This window comes from Sciurus vulgaris (assembly GCF_902686455.1).
Source record: "Sciurus vulgaris genome assembly, chromosome: 6".
Taxonomy (NCBI): Eukaryota; Metazoa; Chordata; class Mammalia; order Rodentia; family Sciuridae; genus Sciurus; species Sciurus vulgaris.
Window position 1 is genome coordinate 42,610,818 of NC_136466.1, and position 26,660 is coordinate 42,637,477.

General features: G+C 40.9%; 1 protein-coding gene across 4 annotated transcripts in view; it reads right to left on the reverse strand.

Annotated features, from left to right (window-relative positions):
* MCC (MCC regulator of WNT signaling pathway) overlaps positions 1 to 26,660 on the reverse strand; it is a 511,343-nt gene that overhangs the window by 117,838 nt on the left and 366,845 nt on the right. The gene's annotated exons all lie outside the window — the stretch shown is intronic.

Here is a 26,660-nt window from a genome sequence, read left to right on the forward strand (position 1 = left end):
TCCACCTGCTTTTGCTGCCTCGTCCAGAAAGCGCACAGAGTAATTCCCTACTGGATGCCATTTGGTAAGCAATGGAATCAAAACAAATCTTCCCTTCCTCTTTAAAGGCTTCTTGTAGCTTCTGCCAAGAAAGATTTAAAGCAAGGAATAAGCAAATAAATGTGATCTTTAAAGATGGACACAGTACAGTGGTACACAATTCAACTCAGAAGACTGTTCTCATTTCAGGTCTAGAAAAATGCTCTTTGTTGCGATCTCACCCTCCATGAGACACTTTGGATGAGGGGTTGGGTATGGTGATTAGGGGTTGGAAGGAGATGGAGGTGGGGAGTAGGGTTTCATAGCTGCTGTTTTTGTTAAATACCAACAGCAGTGAATGTGAATTCACTTAATTGCATCAGGGCTGCAAACCAACAGATCAATAGCTGATGTGAAATCAGGAATGCTTGAAATTTAAAAAAGGAAATGTCAGGCAGTCCAGCAGTATTTGCCTTCTCTTATAGGGCTAGGGCTGCTCAGAAAAGGTCACTTTGGTTTTCAGACATAAGGTTTTGTGTGATGATTTTTCTGCACAAACGCCTCAGTGTTCTCATTGCACAATCTTTCCGAGACTGTTCTGCTTCAAGTCCTCTACCGAGAGGGACAGAAATTCACTCACTTACCTAGCTGGACTGTCCCCTCAACCTCTGAGCCATTCATCTGAGGATTCTCCATCACTGGACACTGGGACACATTATATGACTATATTAAGCATGGTGATAAGGTTCCCCACCTCCCTCTGGTGAAAAGGATCAAATACTTATAGAGCTGAAATGTTCTGCAAGAAATACAGGCCAGGGACTAAAGTTCCCGACTTTGGGGCCCACTCATGCTTCCTGCCCCACATCTCCTCTTACTTCTGGGGGAAAGGGCTGCCTGAAGGGTTTGGGGGAGGACTGGGGCAAGTTGATGCAGAAAGCTGTGGGCTGTCAGGTGGATGGTGCAAGCTGGCTCAGGGAATACTCATTTCCATCACAGCCACTGCAGGAGAGTCCACAATGGGACACTGCCATAGGGAGAGCACTGGGCCTAGAGCTGAGAAGGCCTTCTGGTCCACCAGGTCACCAGGAAGAATCCCTCTGAGATGGGCATGCTGAGTGTCTCCACACTTCTCTGATGGAACATGTCTTTTTATAAAAGAACAGACCAGGTTCTTAACCTTCTCCAGATTACAGATTCCTTAAGAACCTCAAGCCAGGCATGGTGGCAGACACCTGTAATGCCAGCAGCTTGGGAGGCTGAGGCAGGAGGACCAAAAGCTCAGGTTAGCCTCTGCAACATAGGGAGACCCTGTCTCAATATAATAAAAAGAGCTGGGGATGTAGCTCAGTGGTAGAGCACCCTGGATTCCCCAGTACCAGGAGGAGGTGGGGAAAATATCACGAATGCAAAGGATCCTTCACGTAAAGAGGAGTAGGAATTTCGGTCGCACACATGTTTCTGCCCAAATATGGTGATGACGCGCCCTGGAACCCATCTCCAAATTAAGAAACATCTGAGCTAAACATCAGTTTTGTGACCCCAAAGTTGTGTACTGTCTCTGGTGTCATCCCAGACGTCGGTATGAGGACAAGGCCCTTGGTACTCGGTGTCTCCTGCTTCCACAAGTGCAGGTGAGGATCTAGAACCCATGGACTAGTTCACTCACACACCTGTTGCGATTACAGGTGTGCAACACAGTGCCTGGTTTGAGACTCTTAAGGAATCTATCATCCGAAGAAGGCTAATAACTGGTCTGTTCTCTTATGGGAAGGCATGTTCTATCAGACAATTAAGGACACTTGCCCATGTCCATCTGGGGCATCTTCCTGGTGAACTGGTATGCCAGAAGGTATTCTCAGCTCTCGGTCCAGTGCTGTCTACCCCAGGGCAGTGTCCCATTGTGGACCCCTCAGCCCATGGAGAGCTTCCCCCACAACCAAGACCACAGTACCCATTGATCACTATGCAATGCTACATGTGACAGCAATTTTCAGTTTTCTACATGAATAAAAACTTTACTTAAAACATTTTCTCCAATTACAAAATAAATAAAAATATAACAAAAAAATAGGCAAAGGCATTCTAACCTCTTAGAGGTAGGCTCTGAGTGGGTTTAAACTTTTGGACGGGTATATTTTGTTTAATAAAATTTTTAAGGAAAAAAGTTATGTTTCTCTTTACAAAAAACAAAGAGTTAAGTAACTATTTTATGTAGATTACACCATAAAAATTGTAAAGGGTAACTTTCCTTCCTTGCTCTACTGTCTTTTTTTCCTGTCCACCAGCCCTTATGATAGAAGGAAAAACTTCTTAGATTAGCTAGGATAAAATGAGTTCCTTACTGGTAACTGACAGTTACTCAGCAGAGGCCACAACTACAAAGCAAGGCACAGCGGGGGGGGGGGGTTGTCAACCAGCCATCAGCCCCCTTGCTGCTAGTCCCCTGCCTCAGCTGCTGAGGACCCAGCAGGAGATTGAGTGCTGGACACTGGATCCCTGTGAATTTGAGTTCAGCAGCTCTCCTTATCACTAACTCAGTAGACAAAAGCAGGTCTGACCTCCCTTCTTTGAGGGTTGGATCCCCTTATTTTGGCAGAGCTGGTAGTATCCCCACATGTTCAAAAGCTAGAGAGTTTGTAAGTGACCCTCTAAGAAGCATGAGGGAACCTCTGCAGGTGTGTCAAGGCAAGCACAAGAAAATAAGTGGAAAGGTCCTTTTGGATGATTTTTAAAAGAACTGATGAGGTGGATACAGTGGTGTATGCCTACAGCCCCAGTTACTCGGGAGGCCAAGGCAGGAGGATTGCTGAGTCCAGGGGTTCCAGACCAGCCTGGACAACACGGTGAGAGTCTAACTTTTTTTTTTTTTTTTTTTTTTTTGGCAGGGTGGAGGGGTGTGCCAGGGATTGAACTCAGGGATACTCGGTCACTAAGCCACATCCCCAGTCCTATTTTGTATTTTATTTATTTTGCTCTCAGTGAGAGCAACTCTCACTGAGTTGCTTAGCGCCTCACCATTGCTGAGGTTGGTTTTGAAGCCTCGATCCTCCTGCCTCAGCCTTCCGAGCTGCTGGGATTACAGGCATGTACCACTGTGCCTGGTGAGACTTTAACCCTTAAAGAAGGCTAACTGACAGTGGGTTTAATCCTGGAAAGGTAAACTTACAAAATAACCAAATTGTTAAATAGCTTTAAATAGGACCAGACATTTATGCCAGTTTGGGGGACCACTTTAGCCATATTTTGGATTCATATTTTGGCCTCTAATTTGAGACAAAGCTTCAGACATGACAACCACAGAGTATAACTAAAAGACTTATGAACCAAAGAGACAGAAAATGTATGATGTTTGGGTCTGTGCTAGTGTCTTCAACAACATACTTTTCTTCATTCTCAAAAGTAAGATCCTGACTTTAAGCTGGTTATATTACTGCTCAGCTATAATATCTTAGTTCTCAGTCTTGTGTAAAATTGGAGCTAGGTATGGACACATGACTAAGTTCTGGCCAGTTAAATGCAGAAATGTGAGAAGTATGCGAAAATCTTTTTTAGAGAGGTCACGCCTTTTTCTTGTCCTCCATCCTTGCTGCTTGGAACCTTGTATGATGGATGGAGCTCTGGCAGCCAATAGCAATAGCAAGCTGAAGATCAGATCCACACTCTAGGGAGCTAAAAGGCACCTGAGTGGAAACAACTTTGTTTCCACCTACCAGTTATCAAATGCCTAACCCCAGACCACTATCATGGAATAGCAAGAAATCAAACTGTTGGCTAAAACACTATACACTGGGACACTGGCAAATGAAACTGATCTAATTCAAATTAACACAGAATCAGGTAAACCTTTGGCTCAAGTCCTATTTATGCCACTTGCTGGTGGACCATTTTTGGACAATGTATTCACTCACTTTGTTACAGGGACGTTGTGGAGACAAAGGGAGATAGTATCCATCAAGTGTGACTAAAAGAAGCCCCCAACATTTCCTCCTTCCTAGCCAAGTTTCAAGTCAACAGCAATTGAGCCCTTTCTCTGACTAAGACCGTTGCAGATGGTGATGTTCATATAAGTCTAAATGAGTCCTGGCCTGGGGAAGCTACTGCCTACTAGGTATCAGCACAGAATGAAGAGGCCAGAACCTGTGCTGCTGGCTTCTGCTGAAGTTCTAAGGCTTATCTTAAGGAGCTGACTGCCAGGGTTCCTAATTCTCTGTGAAATTTTAACAAGGGGCCTAAGAAGGTTGAGATGGAACCTTTACACTTCCTATAAAAATCTGGGTCTAGTGCATGAAGGATATAAATATGTACATTCCTCACATTTTTGGAGACACAAGTGCCTAATTTCCTAGGTTGTTTTGAGCCCTGCTTCTCACTCATTTTACAGTGTGAATCCAAATGAAACTAAACCACCTGGACACTTGGTTGCAAGCTAGCTGTCAAAATGATTGTTATTTTTGGATGAAACATTGCTTAAGTAAAATAGCACTGATAACTGGCTCTAAGGACAGGCCCAGTTAGCTTCAGTCAGGTGAGGTGTCTAGACTCCAGGCCCAAGTGAGAAGTTAGCAGTGCCCTGGTGACAGCCTCTCTTGGTGGTTTCTCCTGTGCTAAGTGGACAGATGTCTATCCAGTTACACATCAGCTATGAGATAAAGGGCTTTGGGCTTCATAAGAAGCTCCCAGAACCCATCAGTCCAAGGAGTGTGATGAGAGTCCCTCCAGGAGCATTCTGTGTATTGGAGGTTCCACGGTGCACCTCGTTTTGCTATTACTGGCAATAAAAGTGGCGAAGGCAATCTTGCACCGTCCACTTTGCATGGTGCGCTCCTACGCATCATCTCATTTGACTGGCACCGTCACACCATAACCCTGACCTAAGGGAATCTATGATTCCCAAGTTGCTGAGGGACAAGTACTTTCCACATGGACAACAGGATGTGGATCTAGCCTGTCAAACTCTAAACTCATCATTTTGTTCATCTTTCTGGGACTTGAACCTTTGAATAGCTCCATCTTCAAAGTGCCAAAGGCTCCCACGGCCACAGCTGGACTGGCTGAGCAGTTTTCCCTGCCTTGTTGGGGGTGAGTACAACCAGGGCAAACTGCCCATTCCTTCTCCTTCTCCTTTGCTTGGTCTATGAGGTATTCATGTGTTTGCACCATTCCTGCCGAGTGCCTGTATTTCGTTCCCATTACTATTCTGTCCTCCTAACACCCTCTGCCCTTCAGACACAATGTGTACACAATTTCTGTTTAGTGATGATGATAGGTACTGCCAACTTCTCTCACCCAGTAACCTCTTTGTTGAAGAAACAAGTGCAACTAAACTTTGCTGAACACACATTCTTGGTAGGTTCTGTACTATAAGCTTCATGTACCTTCCCAATTCCATCAGTTGCAGAGTTCTGAGAATTCCAAGTAATTGGATAATAGAAGAAATAATATTAATAGTTACTATTTGCCAATTGATTATCTCCACTCACCAAAATGCCATGAGATAGATATTATTACCTGCTCTGACAATTCAGGAAACCAAGCCATAGAGGAGGGATAGGAGATCAGCCCAAGGACAGAAGAGTCAGAACACAGTAGAAGAGCTATTCACACACAGGCACTCCCAGCTCAGATCTGCTCTGCTGTGTGCCTCATGGGCACTGCCAACTCCATGTGTCACTGTTCTCCCTTGCCTTTGGGATATACAATGACTGTCAGTGTGCGTGTCTAAGGGTGAGTGGAAGGATGTATGCTGGAGGCGACATATGTGTACTGGAGAGGGAGACTTGGGGAGAAGCAGGGTCAGGATCTCCATGAATAAGCAGCCCCTATGGGATCTCAGGTGGGTGCAGAGGAGGCAGCAAGGCAAGCCTTCTAATGGCAATGATGAAGCTTGGGGCTGCGCTTGATATGAATCTGGGTAACTCTCCTTAATTCCCTGTGATTTTTTTTTTTAATTAACCTTTGTAGAAGGATTTGTATCAGACTGTCTCTAAGGCTCTGGCTTTAAACCTATAAGCATGCACACCTTGCATGCTCACCTGCTCAGGCCCTACCCTGAGTTCTGCACTAGGACTTTTGCATATTTTATTTGCCCATTAATCCCAGAAAGGACCTATTAAAGCTAAACCACTCCAGGGAGCTTTACTATATACCAGAAAAATATTTTCCCTAGAAACGGAACAAGCACTCAGGACACAAACAGTCCTAGCAAGGGCAGGGGAATTGAGAATATCTAGTTCAATTCCCTCTTTGTGACGGAATGAAACTGAGACCCAGAGAAACAAGGCTCATCAAATTCAGATTTCCTGGTTCCCTGTCCAGAGGCTTCTTCCTCTCCCAAATGGCAATCCAAGAGCTTGTTGGTAGTGCATGAATGCAAACGTCCCAGCTGTCCTTGCCGCCAGCAGGAGACAAGTGCGTACCAGGAAGTAGGCTCATTCAGTTTCCCCTCCTAGACTCTCCACACCCCAGGGGCTCTCATTCAGATACACAAAGAACAAAATCTCTGGCAAAAGGGTAGTGCTTCCTGCCAGATGGACACAATCAGGCCTGTTCAGTGGTTTCCAGGACTGGAACATTCCTACTTGCTGCTAGAATTCCAGCTAGGGGCACCTGCTGTGTAGTATTTGGAGAAACACTGCTCACTAGTCTTGCAACTTAAAACTCATTAATCTATAAGATTGCTCACTGCATGCAAATCACTTTTTGTTGCCCTATGTCATGGCAGAAAGCAGCAGGTTTTTTGTCTTTCATTTTACCTGATCATTTCAATGAAAGACCAGTGGTCTCTGAGTTCCTTTTTAAACCTTGGCTGAAATTTTAAGGCCCCTTTAACCTGACAGCACCAGAATACCATCTACATAGGGGCAAAAAATCACATCCAAGCCTATGTGACACAGATGATGGTGCCAAGTCACCAAGCAAGTCCCCAGTACTAGGTACTACCTGTGAAAACAATCACACCATCACCCCAGGAATCCATGGAAAGTCACTCTCCCTTCCCTTGCCCCAAATAAATAGTAGGGGAGATGATTTCCAAGGAGGGGAGTTATCTAAGCTGACCATCGGCTCTGGAGAAGATCCTTCATCTGCCCCACCTGCAAACAAATGTTCATCTAAAAATAAGCCCCATCACAATTTCTACTGGCAATAATACTAACACATGAGTGCTTACTTAGTGCTAGCTGCTATACTATGCATATAATACTCATTTTCTCAATTATTCTTCACACAGCCTTACAAGGTAGGTACTGTTGTTATCCCCAATTTGAAGAGGTGGGAGTTGAGACCTAGAGTCTAAATAACCCATCAAGCTAGTATGTAGTAGAGCTACAAGGAATGTCCAGGAATGTCTCACCCCAGGACCTGATTCATGACACCATACCCCATGCTTTAAAACTAAATAGCACAGTGATCCTGAGATCCTTGCAAATGCCCAAGAAATTGTTGAGAAGATAAGGTCATAGAGAAGGGGTTATTTTTATAAAAGGAGAAAGCAGAATTGCAAAATTAGCATAAAGAAAAAGGGTTTTCATTCTTCAAAAATGTCCAGCACTTTCAGAAATAGAATACCATTCAGCTGGTATCAGACTCAGGAAGGAATCAGAAAAAATTAATCTCTAGTTATAAGGGGAAGGAAAAAAGGAAAATGTGATGGGAAAAAAAAAACTTAACAATTATGTTATTAAGTATTACACAGGAGGAAAGATTATTTCAATGTTAGGTTTTTAAAAATTAAAACCTAAGCAGAATGTTTTATGTATATTTTTAAATACACTGCACAAATATTATAATAGTAGCTATTAAAAAAGTTATGGCACTTTCTACTAAATTCTTACTTGTTATAATATTTTCAAGAAAAACTAAAATTACATGGTTATACAAGGATTTTTGAGGAAAAAAAAAAAACAGACAAAATAAAGATGCTGCAATAAACTGGCTGCACCCACTTAAATTTCAAGGTGGGTTGCATCCTAATGACACATCATGAAGGAGATGAAGATGTAACAATTAAATCCAGCTAATCAGGGGACATGAATATTTCAGTGCACACTAAATACTGATGTGATCCCTGAGGCGGAAACTCCCACAGAGAATTATATGAACAGGAGTAACAGAGTTCCCTGACAAGGCCTGCGTTGTTCATAAATTTTTATATTGATCCAATTTAGCAGGTATTGAATTCCCCATTCTAGAGAAACCAAGTACCTTTAATGGTGAAACAGTCAATAAACTCTGCAGATCAGGAAAGGCCAGAGTATTTTTACAGCAATGGTTGAAGTACTTTGAAGGACCCTATATTTTACTGCATGAAGGACAATGTTGCTCCTTTGGGAAAGTGAAGATTCAGAATGTGTGCATGCACATGTGCATGTCCACACGTGCACAAAGACACACACTGACCCACATGCACACCTATGGACATTACATAAACGAGGCTCACGCTTTCAGACTTCCTGTTAAAGCACAGGCGCCGCCAAGATGTCAACTGTGCTGACATTCACTCCAACCATTTTTAGATGCATTCCCAACTTTTGAAAGATATTTTAATATGCAGTAATTCATTTAAAGAACCTTGCTTTAAAAATGCTTAATGCCAGGATAAGCTTCCATTTCAGCAAAGCACAGGCAGACCCTGGCAAGTCAGGCCACAGGCCACTGACTGACAGACCACTTTGGTTCTTGCTAGTACCTCATCTAACTCAAAGCAACAGCACTGGACAAACTCATTTCAAACTGCTCCACGATTGTTCACTTAATGGGGCCCTGATGACTGCATCAGGGAACAGTGTGTGTAGAGAGTTGAAAGGATGTTTTTAGGTCCGAATCTTCTATCCTTTCCAAATGATCCTAAAGTCCAGCCAACAATATTCCCAACCTGGATCACCTTGGTCCCTGAAAGGAAAGAAAATGTAAGAGACAAAGCAGAGAGTGAGAAAATAATGGGGCAACACAGTTCAGTGATTAAGGACAAAGGTTTTGTCAAAACGCAATGACAAAAACCCTGGACTTGAGTACTGGTTCAGCTTTGGGTAACCTGTTTAATTTTTCAGACCTCAAACTACTCACCTATAATATGGGAACAATGCCTATGCATTGAGTTGTGAGGACTGAATGAAATATTGTAGGTCAATCTCCTAACAACTGTGCTAGCTGCCAGAGCATTAGCTACAACGATCATTAGCATGTTAATTATCATGATCATCATGTCACCCTTTTTGCCACCTAAAAAGTGTCAAGATAAAATTTGGTTTTAAAAGTGGCAGTCTCCTTGTTTACACAAGCCCTGATTAAGCAATCAGAACAACTCATCACACTGGGCCTATATCGCATCATTCACAATAACCTACACTTTGCTTTTCAACAACGTGTAACTGAACGAACAGCCACTCCCTGTCCCTCGATGAGCCAGCAGGTAGGCAGGAGAACACACTGACTTAAACAGTCCAGAAACTGGAGCAGCCTCACGGCCATCCTGCATCCCACACCTCCTGGCTCCTATGTCACTCAGGTAAGAGGTGACCAAGAACCAAGTCAGACATGTACAGTGACCTCAAAGTGAATTTGCACAAAAGTATTTCTCAGTTTAAAAAGATCAAACAATTTACTGTAAGCAAGGATACACACAACGATCTGTTCATGATGGCGAAAACCAAAAAAGATTAGTTGAATAAATTATGATAGACACAGAATACCATGCTTTCAACCATAGATACACACATGCAAGCACATACACAAGAAAAAGTAACTTGGTAATCAACATTTCCCATAGGAATGGTTCATTCCCTAAACTCCCTCAGGCTGATTTCCACTTGTCCATCACCAGCCATCCAGAACAAGTTTTCCATTCCCCCACCTGCTTTCTATCCTCTTATTCCTCTTTAATTTTCACATTTACTATTACCTGACATTTTATATATATCTATATATATAATTTACTATTTACTATTACCTGACATATATAATTATTTTTTATTTTTATTATTTTTATATTTATTATTATATATATGTAATTATTATTATTATTTTTTTTTTGTCACTTGCTGCCCCATAGACTATGGGTTCCAAGATGCTGGGGAAACAGCTAACAAACAATGAACTATACCTTCTACATGGTACAATTTTAGACAATATTTGTGACTGTATAAATTTAGAAAATTTTAAAATACAGATAGAAGACCTTATATTATACTTCCCCTAGAGATTGAATCATCTGCAAATGTCTCTCAGAGATTTTTCTACATATGTACTTTAAATAGCTTATGTGAAACAAAGTCTAATATAGTTAAAGAAAAAAAAAAAAAAAACGGTCAAAACATCTACTTAGAAGTCTGCAAACCAGACATCAAAATGTTAGCAGAAATCCCAGGCTCTCTCTTTACAGTATGATTACAGATGACTTTTCATGTTTATTGTGTTTTCTTATCTTGAGCATCTATTAGTATTACACATTTTTGTTTTGTTTTCTTCACCCCCATCTACAAAGTTTTATGGGGCATACAAACAGATAAAATATGTAATTCCCGCCCTTAGCTCCCAGTGTACTCAGGGAGATAAATTTAAGAATTTTCAGAATCTAGGGATTGGAAAGAACATTAGCCATCCTCTTATCCAACAGTCCAACCAGCACCAGAATCTTGTCTAATATGTGCCTGCAGGTGGCCACTACGTCTGTGTGATAAAAAGCTCAGCAACCCCCAGGCAGCCATGCCTGTTCACCATTGGACGGCTACAATTACTTGAAAATTTTACCTTACAGCGATTCTGAAATTGCCTCCCTTTAACTTCCCCCCATTGGTCTAGTTCCATAAGTAGGACAAAATTAACTCTTTTCTATACTTCAAACTCTCCAAATAAGCCACTGTATCACTACCATCCTAAGTCATCACATCTCCAGAACAATCTTTCATCTCTCAAGGACCCCCAAGATGCCAGTGTTCTTTTTGGTAAATGGCACCCAGGTCCAAGCATAGTACCCCAGGTGAAGTGCACAATGCACTTGTAATATGTCAGCTAACCACTCTATGGGGTCTGCATAGCATTCTCACAGTAACCCCTTGGGATTGGTGCTATGTGACCTCATTTTGCAGATTAGGAAACTGAGGCACCGTCAGTTTTTCCAGTTGTTAAAACCACAAACTTCCAAGTTGATATATCACATTTACAAATATCACATCTCATATGCCATGGGTTCCCAGGGTCACACATTTTGAGATTGCAATATCTGGTGTGGGCCAAGGGAGAAGAGTTTGGGGAGTCGGGATTATACACTTGGATGGTACCTAGCACCAGATGGTTTACATCAGGGTTGCTCAAACTGGAAAGGCCACTGGCACCAGAAAGGAGTTTTAGTGAATACCTCTGTACTTGGTTTGAATTTGCCCAGTGCTGGAGAGAAGAAGCTATCTTGCAGGTGAAGGAGACCCAGTTACTATGGCCAGACAATGGCTGTTCTACCCATAAAGATCCCATTCCTGTAAGTGAGCCACGTGCCCACCAAAGCAGATGCCCCCCACCATCTGCTAGCACAGCCTGGCCAGGTCCTGTGTTTCATATTCCCTTGCCAAACCGCTAAGATATTAGAACTACAGATAAAATCTGCAATACACCGTAAGTGAGCCACAGACCAGCATAAAACCCTGTGGTTTGAGTCTGGCTAGACAGCATTCCTGCTCCTTTCCTGTAAGGAGCTGCTTCTCCCTCAAAGGCAGGCTGTCCTCCCACTTCATGTCTAAAACAATAGCAATTTGGACAGGCATGCAACAGCTCAGCATTATTTGATATCCATCACAGAGCCTTCTCCTGCCTAAGGAACACATTTTATCACATATTGCCTTGCCAGGGTTCTCTCTTATAAATCAATTTATTCTCTCTTTTTTTCTTACTCTATTCAATTCACAGGCTAACTCTGAAATTAATAAAGTATAGTGGGCATGGTAGCAGAACTCACTGACTGCAGATGGGACAGCCAAGGACAAGAACACCTTCTGCTGTCAGGGGCTATACCATTCCTAGAGAAGCAACAGAATAAAAGGGAGACCACACAGTTGGCTGATGAAAGAAACATTTCATGGACATATATATTTAACAGGTGTTTATGACTTTCGCTAAATGGTAGAAGCCCCCAGTGGGGAGGCACCACCTTGTGGCTTATAGCATGGAGCAGTCAACAAATCCATACATGATTCCAGACCTAATTTCAAGGTGGTGACAGACAATTTTGTTGCTCAGAGGGGTGGGAAGCTTTCAGATTACCAGCCTCCTATGAGTAAGGTGCTCTTCCATTATACATTTTTGGGAATGATATTGCTTTCACATAGGTTCATTTGCAAACTAAATTCCTCCTAAGTTTATAAAGGAAAAAGGGGAGGGGAGGGCTGCATATTTTTCCCAAGCTCATGAAGCTCAGCCTGGTCATTAATTCAAACACACTACAGCAGAAGAGGTAACATCTAATTCCTGATTTTCTTGCCATATCTACCACCCCTGTCCCACGCTCCTCATAGCTCCTGGTAGACACAGCACTAGAAAGCAAACAGAAAGATTCCCAAAAATTGTTCGACTGCTTCCTGAATGCAGAGGCAGTAAGCAGAAAAGACTCTTTAAGAATTCTGGGCTGTTCAGGAATAAAACATTTCCAACCTAGATAAAAATGTCAAATGGAAGTCTAAGTCTGGCAGTGACTAGAAATACTAGTTTCAACATACAAAAACCAAAATTTGCCTACATTATTAAAGTTAAGCCTCACTATTAAAGAGGTTAACACTGTCAATCACTAGACAGACTGAATACAAAAGTGGAAAAACATACTGAGCAAACTTTTGCCTGATGGGCAAATGAAGACTCCTTAGGCCTGAAAAAAATTACCCTGTATGATCAAAATTTTGAAATGCTACTTATGTAACAGTACTGGTGATGTTTGGTTTGAATGCGAACATCATTCTGAGATGGATACACAGGATTATAAACCCATTCATCTCAAGCCAGGGCATTGTTTACAAAATATATCTAGCTTCTGGGCTTCCAGAAAAATATCAAAAGTCTGAAACAGGATTATCCAACCCAGAGGCGAGGAGGATGAAGGCAAATTAGCACTAGCTGACAAGCCCAGGAAGAACTGTGAGGGGACTTACCAGCACATATAGCAAGAGATAATGGGTTTACATTTCAGCATGAAGGAGTCAGGCTGCCTCTAAAACATGTCTTTCCTGAGAGTGAAGCTTGTTATGCTCTAGAAGGTACAGCAGTGGCTATGGAACTACTCTCCCAGAAAAACCTTTCCAGACGGGGGCGAGTCTCATCTCTTGGGGATAATGTGGGTACAGTCCTGCCTGGGAGTTTAGTCTGCAGCCTCTCGAAATTCATTCCAGTCTGATGATTCGCTCATTTTACACCCATAGATGCACTGGGGCAAAAAAAGGTGAGTCAACACAACTGAGCAATTATGGAGGGCACTTCTTTTCATGTGGCAAAGAAAAACAGAGGTTATTCCAAGGGAAGAATGGGTACCACAAAGCCAGCATTTATTTATTTAATTTTTTAATTGTTGTAATTGTGACTCCTAACTTAGCAACATTTATAGGAGTGCAGAATTTGCACACTTTATTCCTGGATGGGTTGCAGCTTGAAAGCTATGGTGTTTACACATGTGCAGGGAGAGGGCTACCCAGAAAATGACAGCAATAGAACTGGGAATTATTCCAAAGTGATTGATATATAAAGCAACAGCTCTCTCCCCACAAACTAACAGGCTAGAGCGAAAAATGTAAAGAGAACAACCACTTTAAATTTGGATTCGAGGACTGGGGCAGTAGCTCAGTGGTAGAGCACTTGCCTAGCATGTGTTGGGCACTGGGTTCGATCCTCAGCACCACATAAATAGAGGTGTTGTGTTCATCTACAACTAAAAGAATGCATTAAAAAAAAAGAAACAAAAAATATTTGAATTTGAACATTTCTAAATTTTTAAGACATAACAATTTCTTCTGGGGCAGAGAAACAACCTATGGACTGCCACCTTCCTCTTTGAATATTCATCCTAAAGGAAGACAAAAGTATTCCCAAATTGCCTATGGTCTTGAGATTCTAAAAGTTAACAAGTGAACTGGCCTTATTTCAGGTATAATATTCTTCTGAGCAAAGTTTTATGTTTACACACACAAACACAATGCATAAATATTAAATAGTTTTCTGAGAAAACACACAACCTTCAAGTATCCTTGCAAAGCAATAGGTTATGCTGAATTTTCTTTAGTTGCTTCACTTACTACGTACAATATTAAACCAGGGGCATGTCACAACATGCCTATTTGGAACTTAGGAACACATGACAACTTGCCTCAACATGGCAACTACAGAGCAATGAGGAATTCATAATTTTTATGTGGAGTACCAAAATTTTGCTGGAAATGCACCTTTTCCAGATAAATTCCAGATGTTAAGAGCACCTTCATGTTCTTTTAAACCATTGCATCATATGATCTGTTCTTTGAAACCTGAAAAAGTACTTTCTTTTCCTCATCACATTCCAGGGACAAAGATGCAGATAATCATATACTTAAAAGAAAAAAAAAAAAAAAAAAAAAACTTGATTAAAAAAACATTAGTTACCTTGTAAGTTAAATGATTTTCATAGAAACATTTTGTTAGAATATACAACATGTCTATTCTATGGAAGATAATCAAATCTTTCTGGTGAGTTATAATTCTGAAATATACCACATGCACAAAATTCCTGCAGTTATGCATTCTTAATCTCCAAGTCTGAGTAGAGGGCACGGTAACAGCAACCCTTGTTTTTCACTCTTCTATGGGTTTTTATTAAGCTTCCTGTTTGGAAGGAGAGGGGCCAAATGGATCTGAGGTAGGGAAGAGAGGCAGAGGTAGTGGACCTGTCCACACAGCTAATTCCATGTCCTGCATTTTACCCCTTAGAGTTTGCAAAACAAAAATTCCCTGAATTCAGACTAGACCTGTAGCAAGCAACAGCTCATGTAGGCTTCAGCTCTTGTAACACAGCTCTTCCATAGGAGAGATGGAATAGACACAATCCATCAATGCAAAGATTGTGTGAGCTGAGCAAACAGAACTTTACCACAAGCCCCGCGATTCCCCTCTTCCCCAAACCTCAGCCTCAGAGCATCCTGGGCACCTGAGTATAGAAATGTTGGAACTGCCATCATCCCAGACTCATTGCCTTCTGCCCTGGAGACAGAGGGAGAGGAAACAATAATTTGCATTGTGCTTGCCACTTCATGGGCAAGATGGAAGAGGAGGTGGTAACAGAGTCCAAAGGATAGGGAGAAAGGGGAAATCAAATGAATATGCACATACATGGATAGCCATTGACTTTTCTGAAGAAAGCCAATAAATCCAGGAAAAAGGAAAATTAAGGAGAAGAGAAGTAAAGGAATAAGTATTATAGATAAAAAATTAAAAAAAAAAAAAGAAAAATCAAATGGTCCCTTTGAAAGACTTCCCCTTGCATGACCATTCCTATACCCAATCATGTCAGCGCCTTCTTGCATTCTCTGTTGTAATGTCTTTTGAGTAGCATGGCCAAACACACCCTCTGACCAGCACAGCCAAGCACACCAAGGAGCACTCATGTTTAGATAACTGGGTGGAGACAAGTTGTGGACTGAGAAACAGCCAGAGGCTGTTCTCAAAAAAGAATTATCTTATTCAGACTCAGTCAAATGCCCAGGTGCAGAGACAAGAGGGTTAATGTACAAGTTCAGAAATTCTATGTGGGTCACATTCTGTCCTTGGGGACACACAAGGGTGGGTTTACTAAAATGTGCCGACTTGTCCTCTTCCCTGCCAGCAGTCACCTTTGAACTGCAGTGGGATGACCTGGGAGAAAAAGAGAAAGCTGTGCAACCAGGTACTCCTGTGTGAGTGTATGAAGGGAACAATCAGAGGGCTGTCTAGAAAACAAAATGCCTCATTTCTTTAATAGTAGCTATTCAGGCAGCAAGAGGCAATTTAGAGACCGGCCAGTAAAGTGCACTGCTTGAGAGATCAGCATAAATGATATCATTTCTATTCTGCTCCAGCTTTTATGCATTGCCCAACTTCACTTCAGTTAAATAAAGTATTTTCTTCTGAAGGCAGCAAGTACATGATACCTTGTTAGAGCTGCTGTGATAGAATCAGATGGATAAACTGTACACACCTAACTCCAATGCAAAACTCTTAGGATTTTTAGTAACATCCACAAAGGAATATTGTTCTGTTCTGTTTCGATTTTTGTTTTTAGGACAAGATCATAGGCAGGTCTGCTCTTTGTGGACAGAAGTAATTAATGTGGTGTCTTAAATTATTTTTTCTCTTTTTAGCACATACTTCTTTTGAATGAGGACAAAGGAAAACAAGGGATGTAACTGGTTCCTTTAATCCTTTCATTTTGACATCTTTTTCAAAAGACTTTATTTCTACCTCACAGCAGAATTATCCTTCTGTTGTAGAATTGGAATATACGAAGTTCCCATTTGTCAGGCAAGAAGCTGTATGATAAGAAAATTCCCTTCAAACTACATCTGCAAGTGGAGCAAAGCTTGAATGTTTTTTGTTTTTGTGTTTCTCATCCAGTACCTCAGGGTCCAGCCTCTGCCTATGCACATTTACCCATTTCCTTATCTGCTTTGTGGAAGCTAATATTTACCCTACCCACTTCCTAAGGAAACTAGTGGGGAAGGGATACACATGTAAGCACCATGTGTTATAAGCACTGTAAAAAAGTTACATGACACAGTTCAAGTTTCTGGCTTTATATGTAACTCCCTTTACCTGGCTCCTAAAATCAATCCCAAACATATTTTATTATGTTTGCCTTAAGTTATATACAGGGCAAGCAGGCAACTCTGGTGTATGTCTTGCTTCCACAGAGGAGACTTCAGGAATACTGATGTTTAAAAGACAAGACTTGGAATCTGAGGGCCAGAATGGGATATTGCCAGATTTGATTGCCAGGAATAACTTGAAGGTAATAGGAGTCTCCTAGAGAGGGTGTTTGGGTCTCATACCAGATTTTCTGCATGCTGAACTGGGAGTCTGCTGAAGTGCTGGGTACATGTGTCCCAGATGCTTTGGCTTTACAAGTGTTGAATGTACTTCTGAACCATTTCTGTTTTACAGGGGTGTTGAGCCATGTCCTGGACATTCACTTAGATATCTGCACTCAGCATAAAACATCTCATCATAACTACCTACATCCACAAGGATCTTCCTGAGACAAGTTGTGCAGATCATAATTACAGCATGGTACAAGATAATTTCCCATCAGACAGGGAGTCATTCTCTTGAATCTAAAGACTAAAGGAAGAAGCATAGAAAATAGAGCTCTTCATCACTCTGGTACTGATTAGCTTGCATCTTTGCACCAAAACGTATTAAGCTTCAGTCTGGCAATTAGTTGACAAGGGCAAAAATGCTCAGACAAGCAGAAGGTGGAAAACTCTTTAATCCAGAAAATGTAATTGGTGGCTCTATGTCATGTATCATTTCACAGGTGCGTATTAGGCAGCCCCCAGGACCAGAAGCAACCGTGGCAAAGGAACTCTCCAGAAGTAATAGGGTTTCTAAGCATAGAGAACTTAAAAGACATCTAACTTGTCACACCAGGAAGTCCTGGAACTTACTAGCAACTGACTCTGTTGCAGAAACCCCTGAGGAAAGCCCCCCTCCCCCACTTTGTCCCCATGATCAGAATGCCATGGTTTTTGTCCACTCATCAGTCCAAAGTTTTGATCTAGAAAAAGACAAACAGACCACTGTTCAAACATTGACTGACGGACTTCAGGTGCTTGCAAAAGAGAACAAACAATATAGGGAAAAGATTCTGTATAAGAATACATAGGACACTTTCTCCAACTCGAGGAATGAGACGCACACACACACACACACACACACACACACACACACACACACAAACACACACCAATAGGCAGTTTATACCAAGGGAACATAACTCATACAAAACAAACACCTGACTTAATACTAACCAAGTTGCACTTCATCATTTGAGACAGAACTGCTCAGAGCTGACAGGCAAGACTTCTGTCCATATGACCACAAAACAATGCAAGTAAGCATCTCAGCATTCAAACTGACCTTGTTATTTAGCAGTCTAGGCACAGGTTTTGACTTGGATACAGAATATGCTTCATTTTCTCTTTATACTATATGTGGTTAGCCTCAAGTGGCTGTTTCTTGTAGCTCATAGTGGAGAAGTCTTTGTCATATACATCTCTTCCCCTTCTCGTTAACCTCATCTGACTAAAAAGGTGTGAGATTGTTCCTTCCCTCTCTTTTTGAAACTGACATAACCCAGAATAAACCAGGCTACAAGAACCACGATCCCACCCATGGCCAAATATTCATCTTAACACAATCACCTATATGTTATTAAATGTGCAATAAATTTTTCCTTGTTGTGTAATAATGCAGTAAAGAACTGTCAGACAAATTCCTGGAAATGAAATTATCTGGTCAAAGCTTCTGTGAAACTGCCTGCCTTGAAAGCTATTGTAATATATACTTCTGCCAGCTGTCTTTATTTCACTTAAGCCCCAACAAGTCCAGTTATATCATTTAAATACTTTTGCCAATATGAGTCCAAAATGACATTTAGGTTTCACTTTCTTGATTACTTGAGGTTAAATATTTTTTACAAATATACTGGACATGTGGATTTATTTTTCAATTGCTTGTTCATGTTCTTTGCCCATTTTGACAGGTTGTTGATTTCTCAGTATTTGGTGTGTATTAGACATATTAACCTCTCACCCTATATAATGCAAATAGTCTTTTCAAATTGGTTATTCATCTTTTAATCTACATAGCATTTTTGACATCTATATTTCATATTTTTATGTTGTCTGCATAAAATTTTCCCTCTGCTTTTTGTTTAGAAAGTTCTTCTCTGCTTCACTCAGATCACAGAGTTACCTACATGTTCTTTGGTGTGATTTAAAAAAAAAAGTGTTCACTTTTTATACTTTTAATTTATCTAATTTCATTACATACATAAATTATAAATCAACTTGGATGTTTTTATTTTTAATGTTTGTCCTAGTACCACTGAATAATTATAGCTAAATACTTAAAAATATTACTTTAAATGATGGCATTGTAATGTTTAATGTTGTATCATTTAAAATCTCACTTTTATATTCCAAAAAAATATTATTTCTTTGTTTCTTCTTCCAGATAAACAAAGTCACCATGAACGTTCTTCTTAATCCTTTAAGGATTTGGATCAGAACATCGCTACACTTCCATTCTCCCCCAAGTCCAAGTAGTCATGGCTAAGACTGAATCCCAAGTAATACGTATCACTGACATTCCATTTACCAATTGTCACTTTCTCTAATGAGGCACTTCTTAATGTAGAAGTAAATTCTTAAGGACAAACATTGTGTCCATTTTGCTTCTCAGAATATTCTGTTCCTAGCAGCTCCTACAGAGTATTAGATATTGAATGAATGTTGCAAAATGATTGAAATCAAAGTGACCTTGAACATTCGTCCCAAATATCTTGTTTAGTATCTCTAACTCAAATTAGCTAACACAGCACTGTAACCCTGAATGCACTCAGTTTGTATAAACTGAGAAGAGGTGTAAGAATGCTACAGGGATTTACTGACTAATGGCATCACCAACTCCAACTTCCCAAATGTCTGCAACAGCAACACAGGGCAAAAGAAGGCAGAGTATAACAGTGGGGTAGAGCAATATGAAGCATTAATTAAGAAGCACGAAGTTAACAGCAGGAATTAATGCTTGAGAACTACAGAAGCACGTCCAGAGTGAAGTACACCATCACCATAGGGGAGCAGAGAGATCCATAAGCTGCTTTAAAAAGTCCTAGACGCAATGCTAAGAGAGAAAGCAACAGCTCAGTGTAGGGGTGGGTTGAGACAGAAACATCTTGGGTCGAAAAGCTGGCCAGAACCAACATTCCTGACCTTCTTTCCAGCTCCCTGACGGAAAAACTCAGCTGATAAAAACCAGCCCACTGGTGGAGACTGCAAGGGATTATGGTAGACTGTGTTCACCTGCATTATGACACCAGAAGAACCCACCCTTCTTTTAACCTACAAATTTACTGGTTTTAGGATATATTTACAAAGGTATTTATCACAGCCCTGTAGTTTGTAGATCTGGGAGAGAAAATCATGACATATTGTTAGGCCTTTTAAAAGTGAAGCTTAGGATATGTACAGTCTGATCTCATTTTTATAAAAATGCTCATCACACATATAAATATGTAGTTTGTATGTGCTCAGGTTGGTATTGAAGAACAAACACCATGTTCTTATTAACCCCGGTTAAGGGGGAGATGGAAACTAACAGGGAAAGGGACTTTCCCTAAGTTGGCGTGTCCCTGGTACACTTCCATGGTGTTCAACTTGTTACAATGGACATGCATAGCTTCTGTGTCTTGAAAGCAAAGGCTAGTAAATTATTACCCTTGAAAACAAATAGACGTACCAACAAATTTTGTAAAATGGATATTAACAATGCAAATGTAAAATTATCTCAGAATTATCAAGTGTAAGAACAAACAAAATAATGAACCCCATTAGACATACTTGAGACAGTCAAGCTTTGATGACTCAAAGCTGAAGAGAGGTACTACAATTAGTTTTCCTTTGATTTCAGGGACTTATTTATTCTGCTTATTTCAAGGCAGAGCTAATAGACCAAATCGTTTTGAAAGGTCCTAAATGGTTCTCAACATTTGGGTATATTCCAGGAAGACTAAGTTAATGTAGCTATTCACAGAGTGGCATGTTTGACAGGGGAAATGTAAATTAGATCACTGTAGTTGGTGTTCGATTAGCCACTCAAACTGGAGGGAAAGCATTGACAGAGATAATGCTACAGGGGCTACAATTCATTGAACTTTTGAAAGCCTTATTAGACTTGCTTGGGAACATATTTAGGAGGTCATGTGAGATTTATACGAGATTTCTTTCAGGTCTGCTGTGGCGTACCCCAGGAGATTAATTAAAGACCAACCAGATGATGTTCCTGATAATATACTTTAAAATATATTCAACTGTAAGGAAAGGATAAAAATCATTCCCAACCATAACTTGGTCTTAAAATAAATTTAGTGTGTGATTAGCATGGGTCTAGATTAAAAAGAAAGTTGAAAACCAGTACCCTAAACAGTCCCTTCTTTCCTGCCTGGAATCCTCTACCTCCTACTCCACAAACAGCAGGATAAAAACCACTTTCTCTTAAGTCTGCATAGCCACATCCTGTGCAGATTTTCAAGGAGCTGATATTGTCATTGTTTTTTTAAAAAGTCAAGTTTAAGTATCCATTAGAAAATTCAAGAGATAATTCTCTTTTTATTTCCCTCTCTCTCAGCAAGGTGTTTGTTACAATGCATAAGTAACTTTGCCTTTAGATTTCTGAAAGAGTTCCAAAATACATATTGTTTGTACATTAAAATACAACATATGAACAAAGTGGGACTGGGAATATAGCTCAGTTGGAAGAGTGCTTGCCTAACATGCACAAGGCCCCAGGTTCAATCCCCAGCACCACAAAAAAAAAAAAAAGAACAAAGAGGATCGCAGTGACAGAACCACAATGCTGAGAGGAGACTGAGCGTTGCATTAACAGCCCAGCACTGGCAGCTGACATTCGTAGGTACAGGGAGGACTGTGCCCCGAGAACAGCAGCTAGTCAATCCTCAGATTGAAAAAGTTCCTTCTTTCTTCTATGCGGCCAGCACTTGGGAATGCAGAGGCTATTGTTGCTAGCAGAATACTCAGGGGAAAAGTTTACTATTTAAGCTCTGCACGTTCCTCAACACAGGAATAATTCCAAATTCCATGGGTGACAGGTCCCTTGTGCTCCAGGCATGACGAGCTGTCTACCAGGCCTCTGTACCCAAATGGACAAACTCAACATACCCCAAATCAACTCACCTTCTTCCCTTGAAAGTCACCCCACCCCACGCATCCACCATGCTGTCCTGTCATCCAGTTCAACCACATGAGCGAATGAGGGCCAAGAGCCAGGTTCTACAGGACCACTGGCCTACACCAGAGACTCAGGTACCCTTTATGAATTCTTCACCCACTTCCTCATTATCAATTTGTCCCCTCTCTGCATGCCTTCTATCACCATTCCAGCCCAGGCACCACGGCTCACCTGGATCACACAAGAGTAGTTTTTAACTGGTTTCGGGCCTACAGTCTTCCCTCTAACCTGATCTCCAAAGTCACAGTGAACACTGAAGTGCAGTTCTGTCTCTCTCTCTCTCTTGCTAAACAGAAATATAAACAAACGACCTCTACCCTCCACTAGCTGCCCTTCCCCTCAGGTAGAGTCCAAATTCTTCACTGTGACCTGTGAACAGCCTCCCTTCCTGTCCCCACGCTGTCTTCAGTGGACCTCCAGAAAGACCTCCTGAACCCTGGTGGGCACCCCTCCCATCAGAGCATTGTGCCACCTGGAGGCCTAGTTTCCTGGGCCCCTCCACTAAGTCTGAAACTGAGGACTGGCATTGTGTCTGGCTGGTTTACAACACCCAGCCCTGTGCCTGGCGCCTGGCAGGGACTGAATAAATACCTGTTAAAGAGGAACATTGATCACTTTCTCTGCAGTGGGAACTATGGAGAAGTTAAACCAGGCATTAGAGGTCACTGTGGAATTTACACAATTACACAACATGGACTTTCAGCAACGGTTAGGAAACCAGTCCACCAAATCTCTGAGGCATATAAGGTCAGAAAACCTACAGCTAGATGGTCAGGCAATGATCTCAGTCACAAGATCTGAAAACAAAAGGGAGCATGGAAAGCAATTCTGCTTACAACTATAAAAAAATGTTAACATTAAGTACATTTTACTACTCAGACCACATTATGTGAAGAAATTATAACCCCCACCAAAAATCTATCAGCTATTAGATTTCTCCATGGTTCTTTCAATTTTTTATCTGTATGTTTGAATTTTTTTAAAACATTATAATCACAGCTTACATATATTGCTAATATATTTTAAATAGACTTTCCCAATTGGGTACACTGTTTTCATATTTGTAGTCTTAATCATTGAGTAAATGCAATCAAATGTATACACTACCATTTCCTTAATCACATTTAGGTAGTTTCTAATCTTCAATGATTTAAAATACTGTAACATATTTTAAAAATGCTTTCCTTGTGTTTCAAATTAGAGCATTTCTTTTCTCCTTATCTTGGAAGATTATTTCACCATGTGAAAGAACTTGAAAGAACACATATTGGGGACACTGTCCACATGAACGATGCTCAAAAGCATAAGAATGGTCCAAAGTAGGGCTTGCCCGTCCACATGCCTGAAAGACAAAGAGGAATGAGCAAGGAAGGAGATCGAGTGGCAAGGGGGCAGACTGGCTGAGATGGAGCGTGGACAGGCAAGGAGCAGGTGCAGTGAGCTCCTGAAAGATACAGGAAAAGCACTTTGGAGTGGCTCTTGGTTCTCGGTTAACTAAGCCCCACCCTTCAGCTGCCCCTTCAGAAAGACATGAGACAGATAGATGGACAGTCTCATCTCTGAAAGTACAGCAGCTTTTCCAGCAAGGATGGCTAGATGCCGAATTTAAATGTAAAAGACATGGTAGGCAGCAGAGGACTTTGACCTTTTCCCCATAATTGGGAAATCAGAGGACAAGAGAAAATAAGGGGAGAAGGAACTTCCAGGGCAGAATATGTATTTAGGAGGGATAATTTGGGGAGCATATCTGAAGGAATAGTAGGTTCTCAGCCCATATTCCTGAGATAAGTGGTCACTCAGTCACTTTTGCCTCCTGGCCCCCAAACCTGGCCCCTGCAGTGACAGCTACATTTCTGCCAACAGCCAGGTTCCTCCCTCAGGAGCCTCCTATAATTAAAATTTGACTCAGCCCTTATGTAAATATTGTTTCCCACTCTACTCTCTTCTGACATTGTTGTGCTAACCTCGATAATTTTCTCATCCTACTTCCACTGTCAAAGAATAATAAAATCCTCCTAGATGTCTCATTCTTAATTAATATGCTCTATTTTCTTTTCTTCCTACCCTATAGCAAGGATCCAGCTCTAATGGAAGGCAAAGGAGATCTACAGTCTTCCTACAAACAGAGCTGTACTCTCAAGTGGCTACAGTCACTTCTATCTACTCCATTTATTTCATAAAAGTCTTGTAGCAATATTTATACATCCTTTAAGAAGCCAAGTTACTGTTAAGCCTTGAATTCCGCAGAGTCTAAACATAAGAGGAAGACAAAATGGTCAACAAGTCATGCTTTACTACTTAAAACACTATCCATCTAGCTCATGCCCCATCCCCCAAGGCCACACTTCTTCCATGCCTCATTCAATACCCTACAGAGACCCTTTAGGAACACAATCTGTGCTTTCAGCAGTAACTGACATCCCTGTAAATCCATGTAATTTTCAGAAAATAAATCCAGTGCTCTCTGCTGCCCATACAGTCACATTAATCTTATGAGCAGTACCAGAGAAGGCCCTCCCCCTCCTTTCCCTCCATCTGCTTTAAGTAGGGCAAGTGTTTTACTCATGTTAATTGTTCTGACAGATGAGGATCAACACGGCTTTAATCCATTTGCAGCCTGGCACAGGGAACATTTGTCTTCTCAGATGCTGTTAGAGGCAAGTACTCTGGCGGCTGGTAACAGGAGAGCTACTTCGAACAGCACTCAGTACTGTAAGGGACTAGCTCTCCTTTCTTTACAGAGTGAACTCAAGGGAAATTCTGCCCTAAACTGGCTCAAGGCTTTTTGGTTGCCACTGTGGCTGTTTTGAGCTTTTAAAAACAGTAAATAGCAGGATTTTACTAAATTAAATTGTACTGGGCCATGTGTGATAGGGCCTATGATCCCAGCTACTTGGGAGACTGAAGCAAGAGAATCACAAGTCTGAGGCTAGTTAGGACAACTCAGCAAGATCCTGTCTCAAAATAAAAATTTTTTAAAAGGACTGGGGATGTGACTCAGTGGTAGAAGACCCCTGGGTTTAATCCCCAGTACTGTAAAGAAATAAAGGAAAAGAAAAAGAAAAGACACACTGAATCTATTTCTATTGACTTTATTTCAAAGTGTTAGAGTCTTCTCATTTACCAATTAATCATATACAGGTTCTCTAAAAGATAAACAGATACACCCAAATACTATGAACTTCAACTGCCCAACTAGGAACAGTGTCCACTTTGCAAGAATATACCTATCATTTCTTTGCAGTTTACACTGGGAAGCATCAGGTCAATACCTGCCAGTGTGAACAAAGGCCTGGGCCTTAGACATTGGCATACCTAGGTTCAAATCCCACCTCCTCCATTTTTACCTCTATGGGCAGATGCCATGAGAATTTTAAGTGTCAAATGATTCGTATATTCAACACTCAGCCCGGGCACATCCCTAACCAAGGGCTCTGGGGGTAACTACCATTATAGATGCCTAAGCGTTGGTTCTTAATCACCCCAAAATATGAAATAATGTGTTCAAAATCCTCTGCAGATTTTCATTCACATCCTAGAAGTACAAAGAAGACTTCTATACACAATGAATACAGTAGACCGACACCTCCCCATGCCATTCCACTTTTAGGAGATGGATAGAGCTCTTCACCCTGTCCCCACTGAGTAGTATTTCTTCAGTAGCACCTGGACTCCTCTGACTCATCTCTATCATTCCTCCCCCATGAGGTCTGGAATTTGCCATTTTCTTTTTCCTAATCTGTCTTATTTCTATTTCCTCTTCAATTCCATCTTCGGTCTCCCATGCTTTCAATTTAATAACCTTATGCATTTCAAGTTTTCAGTGCAGTGCTTCCAGCTCAGAAATCTAATGAAGAAAAATAAATATGGGATAACTCAGATTTGTGGAATATATTGCAAAGAGAACCTGGCGCAAAACTCACTCATTAGCTCTCATAGGCTTCAAAGACTATTTTTCCTTCTCACACCTCTGCTTTCAACCCTGTTTAGGCTGCTTTGGTGAACAGAGAGTAGATGGACAGAGGAATATTCTTCTAGTTTTTGAGCTCTTTTCTTCAACTTTCAGATATGAGGATGGTCCACAATCAGCTACTAGATCAAAATGACTATTACTGACAAGAGAAAGACTTACATTATAATGCAAGCCTTTCTTGCCCCAAACAAAATATACACTTGTGTATATGTCTGGATTCCAATAGTGTAAAAAAGATCAAAATCATTGTCTTCTATACGATGAAAGATAATAAAATATTAATGGTAAGTAAATTTGGATATGGAATTTTAGGTGATTTTTATTTTAGTATTTTTTCTGAATTTCAAAATTTTACATAATGATTATGAATTACATTTTAATGAGAAAACAAAATAAGTGATAATTACAAAATATCTTTTATGTCCTTCTTATCCCCACTCCACATTCTACATCAAAAGTCATTGCTTATACTGCTTACCATTTAATCTGAAATCATCCAGATAGCCACCTCTGATTTTGGAGAGCAAAAGTTTTGACTTGCCAAATTGATTAAATGGTATTAATGCTACAGTGCTCTAAAAACCTACCTTCTCATATTGAAACCAATGTCTTTACATGACCCGATGACACTCATTAAAGACAATTTGGAGTAAACCCCTGAAAGCAG